A 26041-nucleotide genomic window follows, 5' to 3' on the forward strand; every position below is an offset into this window, starting at 1 on the left:
AAAGTGTACGTTTCTTTCATGTACTTACTGTGAGTATATAAAAAAGATCGTAATGAGCAGAAAAGAATATCTTTCACGCAATGTAAACGTTACAAATATTTCCTACTTTTCTGTCTTGTATGTATATATATATATATATATATATATTCCCTACCCTTGGGGAGTACCCCCGATGAGGCCCCAAGGTATTTTGGGATTTTTTCAAATTTTTTTTTTTTAATTTTTTTTCTTTTTTGTTCAATCCTTATATTGCTGTCATATATATGTATGTATGTATATATATATGTATGTATGTATATATATATATATATATATATATATATATATATTGCAACAGACGATTTTTACGCCTTTTTAGTTCCCTTTACAAAAAAGGAAGTATTGTATTCGCAAAAAAATCTTTACTCAAAAATGGGCCTTAATTTCCATTTTGTACGCCCCCGAATGAATGTTGAGTTTTTTTTTGACCCGACTACTTGTGGATTTTTATTTGGAAACGTACAGACACCCGAAATATCAATTTTCACTATCCCCGAGTTAATTACTACGAGTTTTCTCGTGACGTCCGTATGTACGTATGTATGTGCGTATGTATCTCGCATAACTCAAAAACGGTAAGTCCTAGAAAGTTGAAATATGGTACGTAGACTCCTAGTGAGGTCTAGTTGTGCATCGTCCCTTTTAGTTGCATTCGGATGTTTCCAAGGGTTTTTTTACTCCTTTTTGGGTGAAATCATTGTTAATTTCAGTGCTAACTCAAGTGGTGTTATAATTTGTCAGACACTTAGCGATATATCGCCAAGCTTTTGGCCGCCAAGTTTTGTCGCCAACTTGGCGAAAAATTTGGCGATTTTTTTCTCTTTAATTTTTAAATCGGGTTTTAATTCAGCCAATGTTGGTGATACTTAAAGAGTTAACCACTGAATCACATTAAAATTGCCAATAATGGGGAAATAATCTGTGCAAAACGTTTCTTTGCTTCGGTTCGCAAGAAAATAGGGGTGAAAATATTTAGTGTTTCCTTGCTTACTCCAAGGCGCAATAATCATTAAATTGGAGTAAAAGGAAGTCATGTGATGCACACATCAGCTCGCTTATGCAATAAAATTTTTCTGACGAAATAATTATTCAGACGAATTTTGGAATTCATTTTTTTTTTTTTTTACTTTATCAATCTTAAGATAAATACTGGACCAACTGCTATAGTGGAAATTAGAAAAGAGGAAATACATCTTTAAGGGTTATTAGTTACATGATCTTGGGAATTTTATGAGCCCTGTCTTGGGTTTTGCGAAAACTTTCAATGGCAACCTATCTGTGACCCCCAAGTGACCCATTATGAATTATGTTTCCTATTTGAGTTGGTACTAGTGATGTGGATCGGGTAAATACCCAGTGGGTAGGTAAATGTTTTTTGGGTATTTACCCAAGACCTGGGTAAATACCCAAAAACTGGGTATTTTACAAAAAAAAAAAAAAAAAAAATGCAAAAAGTGAATGGGATTTTTTTTTTTAAATCTAAATATGAAATAACTGGCAAAACTGATACATGTGTTACACAGTTTATAATACTTTTTATTCAAAGACTTGATGAAATTATGAAAGAAACATATCGTGAAACAAAGAATCTTTCTTTTCAATGTCATAACTGGAGAAGTATAAGCAATTCTATAATGAACTTCAGGATTTCAAATTGCAATCTAGGTTAGTCATATCCAAAATGAAAAAAAAAGGAAGCATGAGGGATGTTTTTAAGAATAAACTGAGAAGTTATTAAGACTATGATGTTATTTATTTTATTGCTGTTTAAGTGATAACGTGGCAAATTTAGAAACAATTTTCACATTAATAAGCAAAAAAAAAACAAGAAAAATCAAAATATTGTTTTCTGTTGCCTTGCTCATTTTCATTTGCTCCTGGTACTTCATGATGAAAATTTATTCAAACTATTTTTAATACACGCAATTAGTGATGTAGGGTGGGAAGGTAAATATTTTGGGGGGGGGGGGGGAATTTATCCGAAGGGCAGGGTTTATCCCTTAGTAATTGCGTATTTTGCGAAAAAAATTTAGGTGGTATCGAAAGGAGATTTTCTTTTTAAAACAAACTTTTTAAAACATTTGAAACTGTCAAAATTCTTTCCTGCTGCAAGTGCAGCTATCTTTAACTTTTCTTTCTCATTAGCAGTTCCTTATCATTTTGAAACAAACCTCAGTAGTTTCTTTCCTTTAGAATTAATTAAAAAAAATTAAACATTTTCAAACACATTTTACTGAAAGGATTGATCAAGTATTTTTATGCTAACATTTATGTTGTATTGCATTTAGTTTTAGTATTAAATAGTTTTGTTCTTTAAATTAAAACATTGTAAAACAGCTGTAATGTCTATTTTTTTCTCACACTCAATACATATGCTTCAAATACAATAAAAAGAGAAAGTCAAAATATCAAAATGAAATAAGTGAACTAAAGACTGATATGTTATCAGGGGGTAGACCCAGCAGCCACTTTGTTCGCAAGGTCCATTCTTCAGAACATCTTTGGTTTGTTTCTTTCTATTTTTGAATTTTAAATATTTCTGTGTATTATGTTTATATGCCGGAACACTTGAACTAAGTTTGGAGGAAATTTCTGCAAAAGATATAGGTAAATAAATAGTAATAATAAATTGAGCGATATTTCGTTACATTTTGATGTCATGCATGGATATATTACTGGGTTATAAAAGACTAGGACCTTAAAAATTGATGTTTGCTTTTTTTTTTGTAACCAGTTAATCTTATTACTTTTTGTAGAATGGCTTTTTATACCTGAAATTTTGCAAGCAACATTGATTAGGTATATCGAACACATTTAATGTGAATATCATATTAGATTGCTAAGTTGTTTCACACAATAATTCTTTAAATATGTGATCAAAATACAATTTTTGGGCAAAAATTGATTGTTTTGTATATAGTTGGTTATATATATGGTTGGTTATACACATAGTGGAATACATACAGAAAAGTATTTTAGTTGAATATAAATTTTTGGAATAAGTACCCATTTTGGGTATCTACCCGGGTATTTTACATCACTAGTTGGTACCAATAATGGTAGGGTGTTAAGAGTACTTAATTTATTCCTACTATTTATTTAACTCTAAATTCAAATGTTTTGATAAAAACTTGCAGTAGTAGAAAATCGTGATACACAAATTAATTAATGATGCATTACTTGATGATTTTTCTTGCAATTTAAAGCTTGATTTATTCAATGTTTTCCTTTATTAAAATATATTTTTCTTATTTTCAGTTGAATCTCGCTTGTGCGGCTTCATAATGCAGTAAGTAGGTTTAAATATTTACTTTTCTTTTCATTAAATAATGTCAAAATATAGCTGTAAGGGAAGAGTGGGTACCGTGAGACAGGGTGAATAGTGAGACAACTTCAATTTATTTTCTCTTTGGATATTTCCAGTCAGGTTAAACTCTTGAAAAGTCAATTCGACATACTGTGAACAATATTATAGAAAAGAATTGCTTTCAAGTGTCATGCAAAAAAATAAATAAATAAATAACAGTAATAAATAAATAAATAACTATGTCATCATAGTTTGAACCCATAGAAGTAAAATGTCTCCACTGCTTGTTCAACTGTTTCGAAACTGTTAATAGACTTTACAGACTGGTGTTATTAATCTTTCATAAGCCAACTAACTAACGTTCGTTTTAGCGTAGTAGAATGAAGCTGTTAATTTTCTTTGTCTGTGAATGGCAGCTATTGAGTTTATATTTTGTTATAATGGCTCTTTTATATTAAAAGTGGAGAAATTATACATTGAACTAAATTTAATTACAACTTGCTTGTTGATTCAAGTAACAAAATAAGTTTGAAAGACCTACACCAACAAAATAAGGATGTTTGAATGAAAGTATGACTTTTATTACTATTTAATATCGCATAAATATTATATTCGTTCAATTCCATTTCATTCAAATTCTATTTAATTTTTCTTTTTATTGTTTCATTGCAATATGCTTGATGTAATAATTTTTATCCACACTTCAAAGTTTCAACATGCGTAGAAAAAAGAAATTCAGATTAAGCTATTTTAGAGATTTTCTGCAACAGACAGGAAAGAAGCTCTTGTACTAGCGATAGATAATGGCTACAGCGAAAGCATTCCATCCTTATCAAATGCTACATCACAAGATGCCACTTTAAGCCAATTTACGAATCCAGAATCATCTAAATTATTCTCTCCCAGACACAAACAAATGGGTGGTAAATGTCACTACTATGTGTCAAGATGACATGAAATTTACCTTACCAAGTGAAAAGCTCTTGCCAAAATCAAACGGCAAGAATCATTTACATTTTCCCAGGTAAATTTAGATTCTTTCAAAGTTTGCTAATTCAAAAGAATTATGTGCTTCACTGTTCCCACATACTGGGGCAGCAGTAAGACAAAATTGCATTTCGTTTTTAATTTTTTTTTTTTTTTTTTTTTTTTGTGTGTGTGAGTGAATTCGTAGTTCTTTCTAGATCCTCTTTTACAGTACATCACAGAGACAAATTTCGTACCATTTGAGAGAAATTGATTTCTGAGTTTTTAATTGTAAAAAATGTGATTGAAATTTCGTGTCTCACTGTTCCCACTCTTCCTTCAATCCATGTTTGAAGTTATAATGTGAAACTTTTCAATTATCCGTGTTCAGATAAAACTAGCTGTGTTAGCAATGACGCAATGTTAGTCTACAAACTCGGATTTTTCTTGAAATTTACTGTTTTCAGTTAAGTTAGAGCTCAGTTAGCATCCGCATGTCGTTGGCATTTTAAAAGAATAATTATTGTGTGTTACATTAGTTTTACACGGGTTGAAACTTATAAAAATTAAGTCGCTGGTCCAACGGACCAGTAACTACAAAATTGATCCGTAAAAACTTTTGGTGGTCTATTTTTGCTTCCTGATTTTAAATAATAAACAATTAAAGAAAGGAGAAAGAAAATATGTGAATCGAAATCAACATGACAAATGCAGTCAATTAACAGCTTCCAGTAGATACGTCTGAGCGACTGGGGAAGAAAAGAAATCAACAGACGTCTTTTTTCCTGATCACAAATACTGGTGAAAGGACTAAGCCAGGAAAATATTATTTGTGTCGTAGTTTTGAAAGGAAAGCAATAGGGTGGCAAAAACAATTTTATTATAATGCAATGTAAACTTCTTAATCCATCTTTTCTTGCAAAGAAAGCCAAAATATGGCAATGTATGTGCAAACTTTCTCTTCAAAAAAAAGATGATGCTTAAAATTTTTGAATGCAAACAGGAATAAAACTTGTCTGGGTCCATGGGGTAATACACTGTTCCCATGAACCACTAAAATTTATATTCTGCTTGTCCGATGGATGTTTTGCGATCAGGTTAAACAGAAAGCGGTTAAATTCATTCCCTGAATTTGATAGTTAAAAAAAAACGTTAGTTTTTTAATTCAAGCACTTAAATAACTGAATCTATCTGTCTTGCCTTGTAATTCTAAATTGTCATTTAATAAACGTGATATTCTAGCACACTTCCGTTCTCCAATTTGATTATTGGTCATAACAGTCCTTACTTGAATGAAAACTACCGTACTAGGAGTGGAAACATTTGTTAAGCCCAAAGGCTTTGGGGGAAGAGGGTTACCCCAAAACACCCCCTCCACCGAACCAATCTTGATAATGCACAGGTAGAATGAAAGAAGCACTTCTTCAATTAGATTATCATTACAGAATTGCCCCTTTCATCAACCTGTGCGATAAATATATATATATATATATATATATATATGTGGGACGCCGAGCTACTGGTAATAACTATGAAAATGCTGGTATTCACTTATAAAACCACTCATTGATGACATAGTTTTAGCTACTAAACATTTAATGATAACTAAACTACACATAACTAATATTTACAAAAATGATTACAATGCAGAAGTGCAGCCGTCTTGCTGCTCGTCTTTACAAACGTCTTACGTCTTTCATCTCCTCAAAGTTAATCACTAAACAAAAAGTTTTACCGCCCTTGGCGCTGTTCGCTCTGTCGCCGGACTCTACTCTTGGCGAGTTTTACATACAAGAGAGCTAAAATGTAAGAATGGCTATGCAAGTGTACCAGGGTGTACCAGAGTCGGCACCACAAGTTCGGCCGTCCTGCACTCGACTGGACCTCCAGGCGAACCTGAAAATATAGTAAGCAAAAAAACAAAAACAAAACAACAATTAAACTAAAATTAAATTGGTTGCAAAAGTTTTTCGTCTTCAAAAGTTCAGTCTTTGATGTGCTCGTCTTAAAATTTTTCGTCTTCACAAAAATGTTCGTCTGCAAATGAAAACTGTCCGTCTTTAAAAGTTGTTCGTCTTTAAAAATATTTCGTCTTTAAAATTTTTTCTTCGTCCTCGTCTTTAAAAAAATTCGTCTTCGTCTTTAAAAAAATATCGTCTTCGTCTTTAAAAAATATCGTCTTCGTCTTTAAAAATATCGTCTTCGTCTTTAAAAAATATCGTCTTCGTCTTTAAAAAATGTCGTCTTCGTCTTTAAAAAATTCACCTTCGTCTTTAAAAAAAAAATCTTCGTCGTCGTGCGTTTCGTCTTTTATCATTTGTTTCGTCTTTCTTTCGTCATTTGTGTTTTCTCTCATCTTTTTCGTCTTCTTTTGGTATTCGTTTTTCGTCTTTAAATTGAAATTATGGACAGTTGGTTACAAAAAGTCGGTGTTCTTTTCTTCTATTTTTTACACTTCTTTGCTTCTTTTTTTTTTTTTTTTTAATTAACATTCCGAAATGTTGTTCCATGGTTTAAGGAATTCTGCGCATGTTGATGTGCAGTTTGGTCCTTCGTGAGTTCCTTCTTTGATGACATCAAACGTATTTCCTCCTTTCACCTTCGTTATTCTGTACGGGCCTAGGTACTTCGGTTTAAGTTTTAGGTGAGGTCCAAATTGCGTTCTTTTGATGGCGACCAAATCGTTAACTTCGTAAGGCTTCGGTTTTTTCCTTCGTAAATTGTATGTCTTCTTGTTTTCTTCCTGAATTTTAAAAATTTGTTCCTTCGCATGTTTTCTCATATCTTCTCTTTGGGCTTCAAAACTGGCTTGAAATTCAACTTCAATCATTTCTTTCAGCTTTTCAAGTCCTGCAATCTTCATCTTCGTTCCAAAAAGTAATTCAAATGGAGTTTTATCAATGCTTCTTTGATATGTTGAGTTAATGGCTTGTTGCAGTTTATTCGTGTGCTTGTACCACTGAGTAGGGTTTTCCAAGGACAATTTAGAAAGAATTGCAATAATTGTTTGATTAATTCGTTCGACTTGGCCATTTGCTCTTGGTAATCCTGTCGTTATAAAATGATGATTAATGCCCTCTTTTGCGCAGTAATCAGCAAATTCGCTAGAAGTAAATGCTGGTCCTTTATCCGAGATTATTTGTGAAGGGTTTCCAAATACAGTCTTTTGAAGCTCTAATTTGGCTATGGTTTCAGCAGACGTCGTTCTTTTTGTTGGGTAGATCCATACAAACTTAGTAAAGGCGTCAACTACAACAAAAATGTGTTTGTAATTTTTGTTAGTACTCTCTAAGGGTCCAATGTGATCAACATGATACGTTTTCAGTGGGACGTCTTCTTTATGCAATGGATGCAAAAGACCTTCTTTTTTTCCCTTTTTATGGTTCAGAAGTATACAATGGACACAGTTTCCTATTATTTTTTCTATTTTCTGTCTTAGTTTTGGGATAAAATAATATTCTTCTATTTCCTTTTCAGTATACTTGATACCTGAGTGACTTTTCTCGTGCGCATTTCTTATTATCTCTGTTTGCATATTCTCTGGCACAACCACTAATTCTTTACCTTCAACAAATTTATATAATATTCCATTTCTATCACAATAATCTTCATAATCTGAAATTTTAAGTAATTCTTTAATAGTTTTAATTTCAGTATCTTTATCTTGAGCTGATTTCAGCTGTGGCAACAAATTATCGACTGAAATGCAAAACACATCGATAGGGGAGCGGCTGAGAGCGTCAACATGTGGCATCTTGCTTCCAGGACGATGTTCAATGTCATAATTAAATTCCTGTAGTAACAAAGCCCAACGAGCTACACGGGTACATAAGTCTCGTTTTGACAACGTTTTCTCAAACGCGGCGCAATCGGTTACAATTTTGAAATGAATACCCAAAAGGTAAACACGGAACTTCTTTATCCCTTCGATGACGGCTAGGGCCTCAAGTTCATAACTAGAATATTTCTTTTCGGCATCAGTCGTTTTTCTACTCATGAAATAGGTTGGATGAAAAGTCTTTTCATTTGGGGGTTTTTGCATCAAAATTGCAGAATACCCTTCTAGGCTAGCGTCCGTATGAAGTTCAGTCTCAAATTTAGGGTTGTAGATTCCCAAAACAGGTGTGTCAGCTAACAACATTTTTAATTGGTTGAACGCATGTTTTTCTTCGACTCCAAAATTAAATTTTCGATCCTTTTTCAAGAGATCACTTAACGGCCTAGCTATTATGGAATATTTTGGGATAAACTTCCTAAAATATCCTGTTAAACCTAAAAAGCTTTGAACCTTTTTCAAATTAGTCGGCTCTGGAAAATTAAGAACTGCTTTAGTTTTTAAAGTAGATGGGAAAATATTTCCACCCTCGATTACATGTCCTAAAAAATCAATACGTTTTTTCAAGAAATGGGACTTCTTAAAATTGACTTCAAGTCCGTATTCGCTTGCAGTTTTTAAGACCAGTTCAAGGCGTTCAATACCTTCTTCGGGAGAGGAAGACAAAATGATTATATCATCCATATAAGGCAAAACAATACCCTTATTAATTAATTCTCGAAAAATAGTGTTGATATATCTTGTAAAGACCGCCGGAGAGTTACATAATCCGAAAGGGACTTGGCAAAATTGGTATTGTCCTTCATGCGTTACAAATGACGTATATCTTCTGCTCTCTTCACTTACATTTACATGAAAAAAAGCGTTTTTGAGGTCAATAGTACTAAAAATATTGGAGCCCTGCAGTCTATCCAAAATATCTTCAATTAGTGGAAGGGGAAATCGATCTTTTACTATAACCTTATTTAGTTTTCTATAATCAATGCATACGCGCGGTGTCCCATCTTTCTTTTTTACAATAACCACTGGACTGCAATACTCGGAGGAACTGGATTCCACTACACCTTCTTTTAACCATTCGGCAACCTGAGCTTCGACGATCATTTTTTCTGAGAATGCCAACCTACGGGGATGATGCGATATAGGTACGTCATTTTTTACCAAAATTTTTAACTCAACATTAGTGGTTTTAATTTTTTGAGGCACATAGTTGGAAATCAATGTCTTTACTTTAGATCTTAAATCAAGAGGAATATCAGGGGAAATATTCATTTCAACTTCTTCAACACATACATTAATTGGCAAGACAGATAAAACATCATAATGTTCTGCATCTTTGCGTTTAGCTTGAATCGTAACACCATTATCATCAATTACTGTTATTCCTTGCATCAAAACATTTAGTCCGATAATTACATCGCAAGCCATTATTTCGTTATTCACCACAACTACATCTGCTTTACATTTAAAATTGTCAATTTGAATATCACTCTCAAAAACTCCAACTGGTTTTACTTGACATTTACCGAATCCTGACAAAACAGTATTAAAGGAAGTAATTGAAATCGCTCACCAAGAGAATTCAATTTCTTAAAAACTGATTCCCGGATTAATGTGGCTTGTGACCCTGAATCGACAATAGCATTTTTTACCACTGAGTTACCAATTTTTACTTCTTTATTTAAATTTCTCTTCTTTGGAACATTTAAATGAGCAACGTCTGGTTTCTTATTAGGGCAATTAGAAGCTTTGTGTCCAAAATTTTCGCAGTGAAAACATTTAAGTCCCTTATCCTTGTGTACACAATTTTTTGAAATGTGGTTTTTCAAACCGCAATTGTAACACATTTTTTCTTTATAATTTTCGTTGCTAGTTTTATATCGCGTTTTCTCATTATTTTGTTCATAGTGTATCTTATTTTTATTGTTTAAATCTCTTTTGAAATTGGAAGTATACCCAGTCTTTTTTAAGCGATCATCATTTGACATTTTTTTGCTTGGTTCTGTCGAAAGGTTTCTCATTTCTAGCCAAATCATTTTTCATTACTTCGTATACTTTGAGTTTTTCTTTAAAATCATTTATATCGCGCGCTCCATAAAGAATTGTTTTATTTTCCGGTTTATCTTGAATTCCCTTTATTACATAACTGATAAGAGATATGTCATCAATATGTCCAGAAAGAGCCAATTGTTTCATCTTTAAAAAATATTCTTGCGTAGTCTCAGAATGTCGCATTTTACGCTCGCTCATTAAACTATGAAGCGAAGCCGAATTAACTTGTGTGGAATATTCGCTGATTAGCGCTTTCTTTAATTTTTCATAAGAATTAATATTTTGTTCGGTGTTGATAAATAATGCGGCATTTCCTCCAAAACAGCGTTTAGCAAAAATAAATTTTTGAACTTCAGTAAGGTTAAATAACTTAGAAACACTTTCAAAAGTTTCTACCCAAGAAGAAATGTTCTCATGCGGTTCTGCATTAAATTTCGGCAGGGAGTGTTCAATATCAGAATAATGTAAAAGATAGCTCGTAGCCAAAACATTGCCTGAATCAGAGTAATTAATTACAGGCGGCGGTGCTACTTTGTTTTCAATTCCAACAGATAAATCGTTACTAATAACTTCCTCGTTCTGACCGGACTGCTGATGATCCGAGAATGAGTCATCTTCTGAGTGAGAATGTTGTTCGTCAAGCTCTGACAGCGAAGCAATATCTGTCAGAAAGGAGAGAATGCTTTTTGCTAACTCAGATTTATTTCCTTCCAAGGGAATGTTCAAAAAATTTGCAATAGTTATTATTTCGTTAAGAGAAAAATTTTTCTCAATGTCTTTTAATTTATTTTTGAATTCATCTGATTCTGGGTTGTATTCAAATCCCGTAAAATTTCTTAAGCGCTTTCTTTTGGAACTATCCCCGTTATCAGAAAATATAAAACGGTGGAGAAGCACTATTTTTTCTCGCTTAAAGTTTCTGAGCGCAAAGTCAATGTTTTTAATCTCTTTCAACTGCATATTTGAAGAAAATAAATTCACTCACCCCTTTTCCGGATGCTTGAAATCAGATTATCCAACAGATAATTTCAGATAGTTCACAAGGCACAGTCACATTTGACTCAGTTCTCTCTTTTTTTTTTGCAATTTTTCGGAGACAGTTAGTATCAATCAGTTTTCCGGTTAATCACACTTGCAAACATTATAGTCCAAAATAATTTGGGTGTAGGCGTTCCTCATATCGATCCTTAATCCCACTTCTGAATTTTTTTGTGGGACGCCGAGCTACTGGTAATAACTATGAAAATGCTGGTATTCACTTATAAAACCACTCATTGATGACATAGTTTTAGCTACTAAACATTTAATGATAACTAAACTACACATAACTAATATTTACAAAAATGATTACAATGCAGAAGTGCAGCCGTCTTGCTGCTCGTCTTTACAAACGTCTTACGTCTTTCATCTCCTCAAAGTTAATCACTAAACAAAAAGTTTTACCGCCCTTGGCGCTGTTCGCTCTGTCGCCGGACTCTACTCTTGGCGAGTTTTACATACAAGAGAGCTAAAATGTAAGAATGGCTATGCAAGTGTACCAGGGTGTACCAGAGTCGGCACCACATATATATACATTGGTGGACAATTGCTAAGGACGTATTCCAATAGGCATAAAAAAGTGTAATTCGATGCCGAATGAAATAAACTAATGCTATAACTCTAGAACATTGCAATACCGATAATTTATTGTGCTCTGAAATCCAGAAGGCGTTTAAAAGTGTTCAAAAGACGGAACAGTCATTTTAGGCTGAATTCATAAAAGTGAATAAATAATTTCCGTCCCCAGGCGTTCCGGTGTAAGATGTCAATATGGGATATGGCAACCATGGAGTGCGATGCAAGCTTCCGCACGTCATGTGATGCTTTACACAGCATTATCCAGCAGCTGTTGGGGTAATTTATCCCATTCCTCTGTCAGTCACGGATAAGGGTGTCCTTGCTTATTGGAGGACGTTGTCGACCAGCAAGACTGCTCTCCAAAGCATCCCAAACATTTTCAATATGATTCAGATCTATAGAACGTGCTGGCCATCCGATGGGTTGAATCTTTTGAGTAAGCTAGACACTCCTGGACGGCGATTATTAATGACATGTTACGTTGCCATCCATAAAAACGAATTTATCACCCACAGCACCACCGAACATGTAAGCATGAGCCAGTAGAACAACATTAATGTATGACTAGCCGTCATAATCTTGTTTGAAAGCACATGAGCTACGTACGGCCTACCCATACCATGACACAACTTGTAGAATTCTAGTCCTTTTCTTTTATGTTTGCCGGCTTGTATGCTATACCACTCTCATGCCAGGTTAGTTGTCGTCCACAATTAGACGACAGACTGAACCTGATTTCATCTGAAAATAGTACACAAGCCCAGTCGACTTCTCTCCAATTGCGATTCTGAAGACATCATAACAAACAAGCGAAATACTGACTTGTACACAATGGGATGTACAAAACAAGCTAACGGGCGGATAGTCTTACTGCATTTGAACGTCTGGCTACAGTTTTTCGGGATATTTGCTTGCTATTTGCAGCAGGGAACTGCTTTGCTACCTCAGTAGCTGTGATGCGCTGGTTCATTTTCGTTTTTAGCAGTAAGTACCGATCTTCTGCTGTATTGCATACACGACCTTCCTCGTGATATTTGCTGCACATTACATTTGTTTGAATTGATTTCTAAACACTCGAAACAACCCTGTGGCTGACGTCAAACTCCCTGGCAAAATCTAGATTTTTCTACCCTTCTTCGATTTTGCGAACCACACGGCCTCCCATAAAATGATCTAAGGGATGTTGGGAAGACGTACCGAAAAATGCAAGTTCGTCAGATGATTCTTTTCCGTCAAACTTTATCCCAACTCAAACCCAATCCTTTATCTCGCTCATCACCGCTATCACGTGACCAGCAACGTCGTGAGTCTAAAATTTGCATATTCACAAACACGTCTTACTATATCCCGAACTTATGTTAATTTCCATACTTCCTTGCCTTCCATTTTGTGGTTGCTAACACTGCTATTGCCATCCGTCCTTAACAATTGTCCACCAGTGTATAAATATATATATATATTGTGCGTTCATGAGGAGAAGAGACTTCGGAACGCCTTCCCGAAAGCAAAGCTAAGTTTAGCGCGGGGGTGATCGCTACCGCTTTCAATTGAGACAACCCTAAATTTGGCGGGCATTTAAATTTGCAAAAATGTCTTTGTGTTCTTTCCTTTCGTTTCTAGCTTCGCGTAATTGTCATCTACGGGGAATCTATACTTTTTAAACTGAAAATTTCAGAACAAAAATATTGTATTTACAAAAAAAAGTAAGGTATTTTGTTTTCCGAATGAAACATTTCTATTAAGGATGGGCTTTCTGAATTTTGAACGATATCCTTTTAAACACTAACGTCCTATATTCGAAATAGCAAGTGCGCTGATGAAAAAAAAAGGGGGGGGGGCAGGAAAACTTCATTGCCACTCAGACTGTGGCATTGAAATGCTTAAGGGTTGCGTTCGTTTTGAAGACTTAATATCTCTCTCCATCTCCCTCTCCCTTTTCTTGAGGGGGGGGGTGACTCAGTAGCTCTTACGGGTTGGGTCTTTTTGATGCATCTGTATGGATTGTACAAAATTTCAGATCATATAGAGCGGATATATAGTCAGTAGATCTACAGTAGCAGTTATTTTTGAAAAATGATGAAAACATTATTCGAACAAAAGTTGCCCCCCCCCCCCCCCAAAAAAAAAAAAAAACTTGGTTGAACCAAAGGCGGGGACTGGGCAATTGTTCCAGAAAGGATTTACATGTGAGAAATAAAAGTAAATGAAAAAACAATAAAAAATCAATCTGAAATATTTAAAGCAAATTGACTATTAAAATCAAGGCTATTTCTCTAAGTATTGCATGAATATTAATGTTTAAAAATATGTAATAATTTGCGATGCGTTATAAAAAGTGTCTTTGGTTTGAATACTGTTTTAAAATTATAGGTTCATCGGTTGGGCCGGCTTAAGAGATGACGACTACCCCCAGGGCGAGTATTTTCAAGGCGGGGGGGGGGGAGGTAACCAACTTCGTTTCTGGGGGGGGGGCAGAAACGAAGTTAGTTATAACACTTCAGTACACAGTAGCCTAACGTAAACACGGATTGTCCATAAAGGACGTTACACTTCACCTTAGCCTCTCCCCTCGTCACATCTCACGCAATGTTCGATGAACATATTGCTATAACGAACGCTTTTATTTGGACCAAAATATGTGAAGTCATATTTCTTATAATCCCCTCCTTCCCCCTTGAGACTAACTGTCCGAAGTTCATGAACCCTGAACCCTCTCTCCCTACCCCTTTCAAGCGTGACATCATTTGTGAACGACTCCTTAGGTTTGCTCTAAGTCACCAAAATCGCAGTAACAATTGTTTTAAGGGAAAAGACCCCCCCCCCCTCCTTCCTGGATAGCTCTAATCACAATTTGTTTATGATCATGTGTGTTTTTAATAAATAATCATATCGCACTCCGGCAAGGAAAGTGACACAATTCAAAATCTGGGAAAACCGTACCGGCTATTGATTTAAAATCTAAATTTAGTGCTTTTTCTCGACAAAAAAACTGCAAAGTTAGCTCACCTAAATGGTGCGGGGGAGGGGGGCGTAGACGCGATTTCATCAATAATGACACATCATTAAAATTTCATAATTTGGAAGAATATTTTTCGAGCTTAAAGTATGCATTATGTATCTATACTTCAAAAACTAATTAATAAACATCACATAATAAGTTGACTGCGTATATTGTAATGTTTGAGACTAAATCACTTAAAATTACTATTGCGTCAAACCTTAATTTTCTCCATTGCTGTTTTTTTTTCTTGTGGTTGAGTCAGTTTCCTTGCCAGTGTGGGATATGTTGAACAACTGAATAGGTTGACTATAGCAACGTTTCTTGATAAAAATAACGCATTTTACATTCAGAGCCAAGGACGGATCCAGAAACTATTCAAGGAGGGGGCGATTGATTTCACACCCTTACCCTTTTATAAATTCGCAAACCTCCGCGCCCCCCCCCCCCTTTCCAAACACCATGAAAGATCGTCTCATTTCAGTTATTTTGGGAAGGGGAGGGACTTCTTTTTCTACAAAATTGCGGAGGAGTTTACCAAACCCCATCCCTTACCTTAACGCCATCAAAGGTGTCCCATTAAAGTTTCTCTTTTTTTTTTGGGGGGGGGGGGAGGACTTCAATTTTCCAAACTTTCCTGAGAAGAGCCCTTGATCCCTATAACCCTATTTAATATCATCTAAAATCTTCTAAAATTGAGTTTTTGAAACTTTGAAATACAGTAAAACCTGTAAAGTTGACTACCTTTGTAAGTTGACCACCTGTCTAAGTTGACCGCTTTTGTCAGGAACGGAATTAGTCCTATCTTACATAATGAAGGAAAACCTCTGTAACCTGACCACCTCTCTATCTTGACCACTAATATACACCAGCTTTGGTTTGGAGTATTGTAAAAAACCCTTTGTAAGTTGACCATTAGGCAAAAGCATTAGATTGTACTAAAAGTTTCATCAGTTGTGCCTCAAATAAGTAACCAGACATTTTAGAAAAACCTAGAAATATTTGTTTCCATCGAAAAACATTGGGCTCATGTTAAGTCCCAGAAAATGCGCCAAAGTTCAATAAGGAGGTATTTTGTTGAAAAGTAGATTACCATGGTTAAAAATGTACGAGTCACTTTTGACTTGTTATGAATTTTTAGGAATTGTTAATGTCAAGTAAGTAGTTTTTCATAAGCAATGGGACATTTTTTTTTCTTCGATCGATTTACAGACATTTTAAATTTGTATGATAATTTCTGCGTCATTCTGGTAAATAATCTCTAAAAATATTTAAAAACATTTTACTTATTGTTTTAAAGCAATGTTAAACAATGAAAGTGAGTGTAAAGTATTCCAATTAGTTAAAAAATGAATGCATGGGGCAAGAAATGACAAAAAAAAAAGTTTTCGTTACTATCCTCTATAAGTTGACCACCTGTCTAAGTTGACCACCACCAAAGTATTGCACCGCAAGAGGTCAACTTACACAGGTTTCACTGTACTTCCTATACAAAGTTCAGATCTCTATCCGTAATGTGTTAAGAATACGATATGTGCTACACTTTCCTTTTCCAGACAGCAAGAGCTTCGTCAAACTATTGAAGATAGGCTAAAACAATTTTCAACTTCAGTATCAAAGACATGCCGTGGAAGAGTTCTGCATCTCGACTCAAGGAAGGGGCGGTCGCCCCATCGCCCCTCCCTTGTGTCCGTCCTTGTTCGGATCTGTATTAGAATACGGGCAACAAACTTTTGCCTATTTTATGATCCCCACACGTAACGCTGTTCCGTAAAAGTACTGGAAGAACTGAATTACTTTTAGAGTAATCGAAAAAACTTGAATAAAAAAAGCATGTATATTTTTTCGTATTTACAAAAATAAATAGGTTAAAATAGTAACATAAAACGTTGTTTCAGGCACTTATTCATTTATTCTGTAGATAACCATATTGGCATGTGAAAAGCTTTAATTTTTGTTTTGTTCCTTTTTTCATTTCTGAAGAATAAAAGCCATATTGGAAAAAAAAAAATAGTACTAAAGTATTGAAATGTGTCACACAGAGTGCAACTTACCTACTAAGGCTTCCAAAATTGTTCGTAGTCTTTAAATGTGTATGGTTAAAAATGAAGTGCCTAGGAATCGAAATAGTAGTTCAATACTTTTTCATACTGTCTCTACATGATTACATCAATTCAACATTTTTTTTAACAAAATATTGACTGTTTGAAATGGGCCAAAAATGAGGTGACAGGGAAATATTTTCAGAAAAATTCGAAATTAAAGTTATCGTCTGTCGTTTTCTTTCTTTCTTTTTTTTTTTTGTTATTTTTTCAATGCGGTGATAGTTAAAAAATCTTTTGGCATTAATTTTTGCTTGTTCACTTTACAAATCTACGTATTATTTTAAAAATGACTCGTATTCGCAAAGTAACAACAAACACAATTCGAAAACGCATTAATTCTTCATTAGATTCGAAGTAAAACAGTTCGAAATATTGCAAAAGTAGTTCATTTATCCCTAAGCACTGTGTAATATTTAATAAACACTTTAAAGAAGAAAATCGGATCGAAAATAAGGTGAGAAATGGTTGACCAGCAAAGTTAACAATATGCGATTAGAGATTTATAATTAGGATACCTATGAAAAACCCACGTTTGAGAGCTGTGAAAGTTTCAGCAGAATAGAAGAAAAAATTTTCCTTCCAATTTCACCTGCAACTGTTCACCGTGTTTTCAGAAAATGTTTACTTAGCGTGAAAGACAGAAAGTTTAGGATTTCCTTCGCAAAATCAATGATAAATTAACCCAAAACGTATAGAAATACACTGCAAATCTTAAAATACTTTTAAGTCGAACAATTGTCTTAGTAGCACACCTTTTTTTCGGGAAAGATTGTGGGAGGTAATTTCTTAGAAAATTATAGAACACTCGTCTTCTTACAGCGCGATAACGATGGCCAATTGCAACCTTTCTCAGTGATGGTCTGAAGCCTCATCCCCAAAAGACGCATATAGAATCTTCCGATACCACGTGTTGGGGGCGTGGCCAAGTCTCAACTAGTGAAAAACGGACAATATTTAAGAATTCGATTTATTCATTAGTTTCTAAATCTTCTAAAACCTTACATTAGGAAGATTAATTAAAAAAAATTCAACTGTATGAAGAAGAGTCTGTAGTGATGAGTTTTTGCACAGTATATATATATATATATATATATATTTTTTTTTTAATGCTTTGAATCAGCGCTTGTAATCAGTTTTTGTAGATGAAGAAATAACTATTTTATCTCAAAACACTTTTCGTTAAAGAAGAAAGTTAAAAGTGAGCAATTCTTGATTCACGTAACAATAGTTATTAATCCTGTTTCTACCTGACACTTGTAGATTTTTGATAATCGATTTTTCGAAACTGTACCGCCATCAGTCATATTTTGTCAAATAACTTTTCAAATCTGAAAAGTTAGATGTGAGAGCCAAGTTTAAGTAGTTCTCGTTACGCTTCAGAGATATTCGAAAACTTAGCGTACTTAATTAAAAGTGGTTTTAGCTATTCATCATTTTCGTTTAGGTAACTTATGTGCTCTAATTAAGAATGCAGATTTTGCTTATATTCAGAAGTTTTATTCAAGTAGGAATTAGTCCTTAAAATTTTGTACCCGAACGTCATTTTGAAGCTGATTGGACTTGGAAATTGAAAATTAGTGTTATGGTATAGATGCTTCACTGTAGATTATTTTTCAGCAGTCTGCGACGCAGAGCAAAAAACCCAAAGATAGTCTGCAAAGTGGACCAGAATTAGATAAGTCATATAAGACTTAATATAAATCATCATCAGAGAAGTAGAATGCTAGATTTTCTAGCCTGAAAGTATAATGCTAGGTATCCTAACCTGAAAGTGGAATGCTAGACTTCCTAACCTGAAAATATAATACTAGATTTCAAAGTAATGAGTGAAAGGTATGCCAAAAAGCTTCTAAATAAACTGATGCGCATGTAGCCTTTTTTTTTTTTTACTTTTTCTTTCTGTTCTTTCTGAACTATATTTTTCTATTTTAAACTCGACAGATTTGTGCAGAAAATGAAAGGAAGAAAAAAAAAATCGTTCTAATTCAATGTGTCCAAGACAACTCTTAATAACTGGGCATGAATTTATGTAAAATACACACAAGGGTGTAATTTACATAAACATGTTATCTTCCGAAAAAATTGGAAGATTGAAAAACTTAGCTATTTCCAATTATTCCAGCGTACAAGATTTTTGGAGTAAATTTTTTTTTTTCGTCTAATGGGGGCTGCGTTTTAAGCTATTTAGCTTTTACCAGACCTAATGCACCAGCCGGTTTTTTGAGGGCAAATAGAAATTTTTGGGGTAAATAGAGACGTCTAAATTGCTCATCAAAAATTGCTCAGGATTTGAAAATCCTAACTAAATGTTTTTCGTAACTTTCCACATGACAAGTAAAACTAGTTGAAACCAGTTACTTCTCATCCCCATGGCAGAAATTGTCGCAAAACTAGAGAGTTTGTACAGAAAAATTTTTGTGGTTGAGGGAGGGGGATTAGATTCTTTCCCCTATTCGACTAACATGGTGTTATTTTTTCATATAAACCATTAACACGCACTTGACGTTTGAAATTAATGCCACAAAAATCTAATCTGTTTCAACGTAAAAGAAATATTTAGGTGAATAAGAACAATGGCTGTTAACCCCAGAAGGGTTGCCAATCAATGGTTTAAGAAAATTTTATGTGCTGAAAAGTCACGCATGTTTGATTTTCAATCTATTTTTCTAAACTATTAAGACATTTGAAATTTATTCAACAGCAATCCATCAAATGCGTTGACATGCTCTGTTTCAACGTAAAATAAATATTTTAGTGAAGAAAAATAAAAACCGCATCTGGAAAAGAAATTGAATCCCAGAAGGGTTTCCGACCCCTGGTTTAAGGAAATTCCATTCAGAAATGTCACGCATGATTGGTTTGATTACTGATCTGATTCATCATTTAGCCAGCTTTTCTTATATAAGTAGTGTAAGTCAAATATGTTAGTGGTTACGCATCGCAATTATAAAAAGATGTTTCAACCTTAATTGAAGTATATTTTTATTTTTCATAGTCCTGGGGAGAGGGGAGGGGAGCAATAAAATATTGAATTTGCATTTGTCAAATTCAAGTTTTCCCAATAAAAGACTGCAGTTTTGTCTAGATTTTTTTTCCATATTTTTTTTTCCTTTCGAATTTCTATGCTGAATACTTGATCACTCAGTGTTTCTAAAAGTTATAATTTTTCAGCCAATTTTTTTCAGTTTATTTTATTTCATACCAAATATCATACAAAAACAACGCTATCAAATCGTAATGCTCAAAAATTATAACGATTTTTTTCCCTTCACGTTCAAAGCACGTGAAGCAATGTATAAAATTTTGCAGAAGAAGGTGAAAATAAAAACTGCATTATTAACTTAGAATGATGGCACACCGAAAGTTGTAAGTAAGTCGGTTAGAGGGAGGGGAGATCTTATGCCAAAGTGAGAGCAAGATATGCTTCCCCATCATCTGACCTTGATATTCACGCGTCCTTTCAACTTCATACTAAGCGCAAAATACGGAGCTGAATAAGAACGGGAGTAGTGAGAGGTCATTGTGTGCGTTCTCAACCCTTGAAGTGTTTAGCAGCGCACAAACCGTTCGAAATACAAAAGTAAGTACCGAGCGCAGGAGGATTGCATTGGGGGGTAATTAACTTTGAATTCGCAGTACCTCGGGAAGTCTTCGGCGGGAGCTGACCGGCTATGTGGAAAATTCCAACAGGGCCGTTTTCTAAATGATGCGTAATGAAGCGTTTTGTTCACATATTAAAAAGAAAAGAAAAAAACGTTTTTCTAAAAGTGAAGCAGACTTAACTCCTCGAGTAATACGTAGACAGATTTATAGACCTTTATCCAAGTATGTTGTTCGGGGGGGGGGGGGCGTCTTCTAAAGACCAAGATATCAAGATTGGGAAATAATTCTGGTCGCCAATAGCTGGTAGAAGTACATGTATTCACCGCCATTTCTTTTTTTTTTCTTGTACCCCCCCCCCCCATTTTTGTAAACCATAAAGTAGCATATCAAAAAACTAGCTTTTGAAATGCGACTACAACAAAAAAGTTAGCAGTTTAAAAAAGATTAATTAAAAAAAAAAAGATTAATATAAAAATGACCAAGATTGGGAAATTTTTCAGGTAACCAATAGCTAATGGAAATACATGTATTCGCTGCCATTCCTTTTTTTTTTATTTTTCTTTATCTTGTCCCCCCATTTTTGTAAACCAAAAAAAGTAGCTTATCAAAAAACTACCTTTTTAATTGCGACTACATCGTAAAAACTAGCAGTTTAAAAGATCAATACAAAAAATTTCGCCATTAAGGTTGATTGTATAACTACGTGTTAATTATCTTCTCTCCTCCATTGCTTACTAACACATAAAAAAGAAATCTCCTTAAATAACAAAAATTTCAAAGGAAAAAAAAAGAACACTTCGCAAATGTTATGGTTTGGTAGTCTGGTTCGGACAGTATCAGACCACAGCAACTTCACGGCGGTAGTTGCATTAATGACGAAGTCTTTCAAATTGAACGACATTTATTTTTTAAACAAAAATCTGGTTTTATTGAGAAAATGGTGAAGAGTTGTTATGTCTAGACTCTGGAGTTATACACAGGAGCGGATTCACAGATGTGTCATCTATACGCTGAACCACTCTGAATTGCTGAAGTGTGGAAATAATTAAGGAAAAAAGGGGCGTAAGTTTAAGAAACTTGATAAATTCAAAGATTTTCAGCAATAACATACTAGAGGAAATTTCTGGAAAATGCTGTAGTTTCGTTTGCATGTGTAATTATTTCTTTTTCACGCTTGGAGAGATTTTATTTCGAACGTAATGATAGGTTTCCATGTCGGCTGGGGGCGTGATGGTAAGGCGCTGGCCTTCTACGTCTGGGACCCTGGTTCTGACCTGAAGTGGCCATGACCAGTCGGTGGATTTTCGAAATGCAGAAAATCATCAGTGCCCATGTCATATGATTATGCTGCATGTAAAAGATCGTAGTACAGTTTCGCATCAAAAAGAGCCCAGGTGCCTCCGTCTGGTGGAAACTGGGCGTCAAAAACTACTTGTGTAATGCATCAGCGCTTTAATGGTGTCACGTGAAAGACTGATGCCTTGCGCACTAGGTCTGGTAAAGGCCGAATGGCTTCTTACACAGTCTGACTGGGGGGGGGGGGGGGGGATGATAGGCTTCCCTGAGACCTAGTTTTGAATAGAGTGCCATTAAAATCATTTTTTATAGTCCTTTTATATTAAAAGAAATAGTTGGGCAGTTTTAGACCGGTTGTTTTTCCATCTTGGAAGGACCTGCTTTACTGTCAGTTTAAGGAGTGCTCACATGGCAGAGACTTAAAATCAAATAGATTCCTAGACGACAGAAACTTTGCTGCTTCACTGTCGCCCTAAATGGAAGTTTTTCGAAGAGAATACGCTGTTGTGATTTGATATGAGTAAAAATATGCTTGAAATAATAAATACTACCGGAAAAAAAAAATCTGCGCTAAACATTACATCTAATTGTTATGATATTTTTTGAAGGACCGTTATTTTATGTATTTTGGTACAAATGTATATAAAAGTGAAAAATGTTTCTAATCAACTTTATTCTTTACAATTTAAAATGAAAAATTAGCAATTAGACATGTAGTTACAATCCCGGAAGCCGAAACTGCCCAGTGCACAGTGGGGCGAAAACGCCAAAAAAGCGCTTAAAAATCCCCCCCCCCCCCCCTATATTCAACCACTTGATTAGTAATGAATTTGCACATCAGGCCTACCTCTTAGGCAATCAGAACTTGAATTTTAGAGCCTTTCGTCCACTACAAAGCTGAAGGGAGCCTTTAGACCGTAAAGAACCACGAGTGCGGGAATTTACAAAAAATGCTTTTAAGCAGTCTATAATTTTTTTTTCTTATTAAAGGCGGATATATTAACTTCTCTCGTGTCCAACGATAGTAATAGGACGAAAAAAAATGAACAATCGAATATTCAATCCGAAAATCGGCTTTGATCAGCACCGAAAACTATAGAATTCAAGATTGTTTTTTTTTTTTTTTTTTTTCAAAACTCTCTACGAAAAATGTCCTCTTATGTCTTCTTAGAAATTAATATTAATTAGTCATCAATGGTCTGTAGAAAGACCCTGAAAAGGAACTAGCTGCGCAAACCTGCGAACTTTGGACCCTGAGCCCAAACAAATCCAAAAATCTCGTTAATTACATGCCTATGTAAACAAACAAACGAGAGAGGTTGAAAAACATTTTCAAGCACTTTTTGCCGTTTTCGCGCCACTGTGCGGCGCTGCGACGTACATCGCAGATTCTTGAGAAAATCTGCTGGCTATTTATTAATTGCCAAAAAAAATAATAATAATGATAATAATATTAAATGTCATCGATCGAAAATTTCTACCTTACTTTCTTGGATATAATCCACAAGTAGCGTTGGCTTGTATTTTGTAGTTTAGCATCTTAATTTCTTTCGTATTGAATGTCTTTACATTCAAAAGCTCACTATTTTGCATTGAAAAGGAGGTTCTCTGGAACCCCAAAACATCATGCAGTGTATGCAGTAATTTTCTAATTTGTGTGATAAAACGTTGTTGATTTCTTTATCCATTTGAGGCAGTGAGAAGCAAAGGGATGTAAGTGCCCAAATTTAAAATTTGGAGACAATCAGTGCAAATGGTAGGAGAACCTCTCCTCTGCTTTGTAGCAAGCGATGGTACTAGTAGCTCTTGTGTGGGTGCTGCTATGCAGCATGAATTAGAAAAAAAAAAAAAAGAAAAAAAATTCAATGAAAGCCTATCTAAGATCTAAACTTTAAAATGTGTTTTACTTGAAACTTTAAAAAGTTTACTTACATCCCTTTGCTTCTCACTGCCTCATTTTTTTTTTACCTTGTTATTTATTTATTTACTTATTTATTTTTGTATGAATATTGCCTTTGTGACGAAGTTATGTATTAAAATTTCAGTTGTAGTTTAACTGGTGTTTTATTAAACGAAAACGCTTTATTAAATAATTTTATTTCATTCAGTAGAAATGTTGCATAGTAATGCTGGTTCTTGCAGTAATAACTGCAGTTACAAGTCTAAAAGCAAATTATATGCCTTTTTTAAAAAATTGTTAATTTAAAAAATATTTTTTTCATTTTAACATACTGAACATTCTAATTCAAGAAAACGCTTCAAACATACTCTTATCTGACGTATAAAGTTTCATAAAAATGTTGACTTTTAAAATAATTGATGAAGTCATTATCTTCGAAGAAAATGCAATGAATTCTAAGTATCGGGTCCTAAAAAATCTTCGCTTATGGTCCAATTATAATGCAAATTCTTTTTTCCAAAAAAAATAGAAAACGCGCATTTTATAATTTCATAGATGATCCAGAATACTTGATAAATTTCAATCAATGAAGAGACTAAAAGATGTATTTCTTGTAATCGGAAAAAAAGCTGTTGATTAAATTTCATTGGATAAAAAACAATTACATTTTAATTTAAAACATTTTAGAGTTGTTATGAGAAAAATTTCTTCCTCATTTTTTTTAAAAAATATATCTCTATTTTATTTGAAGAATTAAATGCGGCAAATTGCATTTGTATAAATTTTTTGAGTGTTCGTCGCGGTATTAACGGGATGCAAGGGGGATTGTCATCGGGGAAAAAAATCTTATTGCATTGAAATCTGGAGATAGCTTTAGGATGAAAAATTGAATCTTGTTATTTTTTCCCCAAGTTGTGCAACTACGTGTCTTATTTTTTTTCTTTCGAACTGCTTTATAAAATCGATTAATGTTTCTATTAATTACTATTTAATTACATACTCACTACTTAATATACATATGACGGTATGACTACATACTCAATATACACTGACTTCAAACTATAAAATAGTTTGAAGAAGCATTAGTGTACGGAGGCTAAGGTTCTCCGAAAGCAATGCCAACAGGGTTCCATAAGGTTAAAACACAGCGTTACATTGTCGTAACGTGCAAATATCATTGTTACATTGTGGAAAAAAAAGAACAACGCGCGCGTGGATTTTGTTACAGATTTGGTCGCGGAGGGAGGGGTGACTCTGTTTAAACACCTTGTTCATAAAGAATGAAAAATGGGAAACGCTTTTCAAATGTTCGTTTGTTCTTTTATTTAACTACGTAAATCATATCGCTCACTGTAGACAATAGGAGTTCATTTAAAAAAAAGAAAACAAAAAGAGAAATTAAAGCACATACAAGTATTGGAGGAAATCAGTGTTTCACGCAATACTACTTTTAACCAGGATTGCGTAGTCGGACTTATTTTGAGGCAAAGGAGTCGGAGTCGAAGATTCTAAAATTCCTGGAGTTGGAGCCGGAGTCAGTCATTTTTTCTCCTACTCCGCAGCTCTGCTTTTAACTAATCTGTTCTTATGTACTACTATCTGCGCAAAATATTTAAATGCTTACTGGTTTGAGTTTTGTAGCCTAAATAAACCCTGGTCAGCGGTGTTCCCATAGGGTATACTCCCCCATACGCCGTATACTCTCAAATATTTTTTAGACATCTAGCGTATACTCTCAAGCTTCAAAAATTTTCATATAATGACATATTACGTATATGATCGCATACACATATTGTGCGTAATGGATTACTGGGAGTATACCCTCAGAAAAATAGATGAGAACAACACTGACCCTGGTATATTTAGAGTTTCAAAAAAGTCTCTTCTAAGTTGTGAAATTTTAATGATATGTTCCAATTGATTACATCATTTATTCGCCATCACACACCAGCCCAGCAGCAGAATTTTTTTTAGCAGTCTGACCGAAAATTGTCTGCATCATGAACTTGCATTTGATTAATCGTAAAATTTAAATCAATGCCGAGGAATGCTAAATTAAAAACGTCAAGTGCAGGCTGCTCGTGGATTATGTCCGAGAAAATAGGCAAAAATTTTCGCTCGCTGAAATTTAAGATTTTTTTTTCTTTAAAAACTATCCTCCTCCCCCCCCCCCTTAACTAAGAAATAGTCTGCAGAATTTCTCAAGAATCTGCGACGTGTGTCACAGTGTCCCGTTGCTTTTGCTACCTGATGCACTAGTAATGTAAAATTAGCTTTGGGGATTTAGTGGCAAGAAAGAGCATTAAATGAGCCGTTGCGAGAG

The 26041-nt window shown here is 34.4% G+C and overlaps 1 protein-coding gene across 1 annotated transcript in view; it reads left to right on the forward strand.

Annotated features, from left to right (window-relative positions):
• LOC129231459 (latrophilin Cirl-like) overlaps positions 1 to 26041 on the forward strand; it is a 384954-nt gene that overhangs the window by 136724 nt on the left and 222189 nt on the right. Inside the window, exon 3 of the mRNA XM_054865781.1 lies at positions 3298 to 3328. The gene's annotated coding sequence lies outside the window, so the exon portion shown is untranslated. The remainder of the gene's footprint in view (positions 1 to 3297; positions 3329 to 26041) is intronic.

The sequence above is a fragment of the Uloborus diversus genome, chromosome 10, assembly GCF_026930045.1.
Source record: "Uloborus diversus isolate 005 chromosome 10, Udiv.v.3.1, whole genome shotgun sequence".
Classification (NCBI taxonomy): domain Eukaryota; kingdom Metazoa; phylum Arthropoda; class Arachnida; order Araneae; family Uloboridae; genus Uloborus; species Uloborus diversus.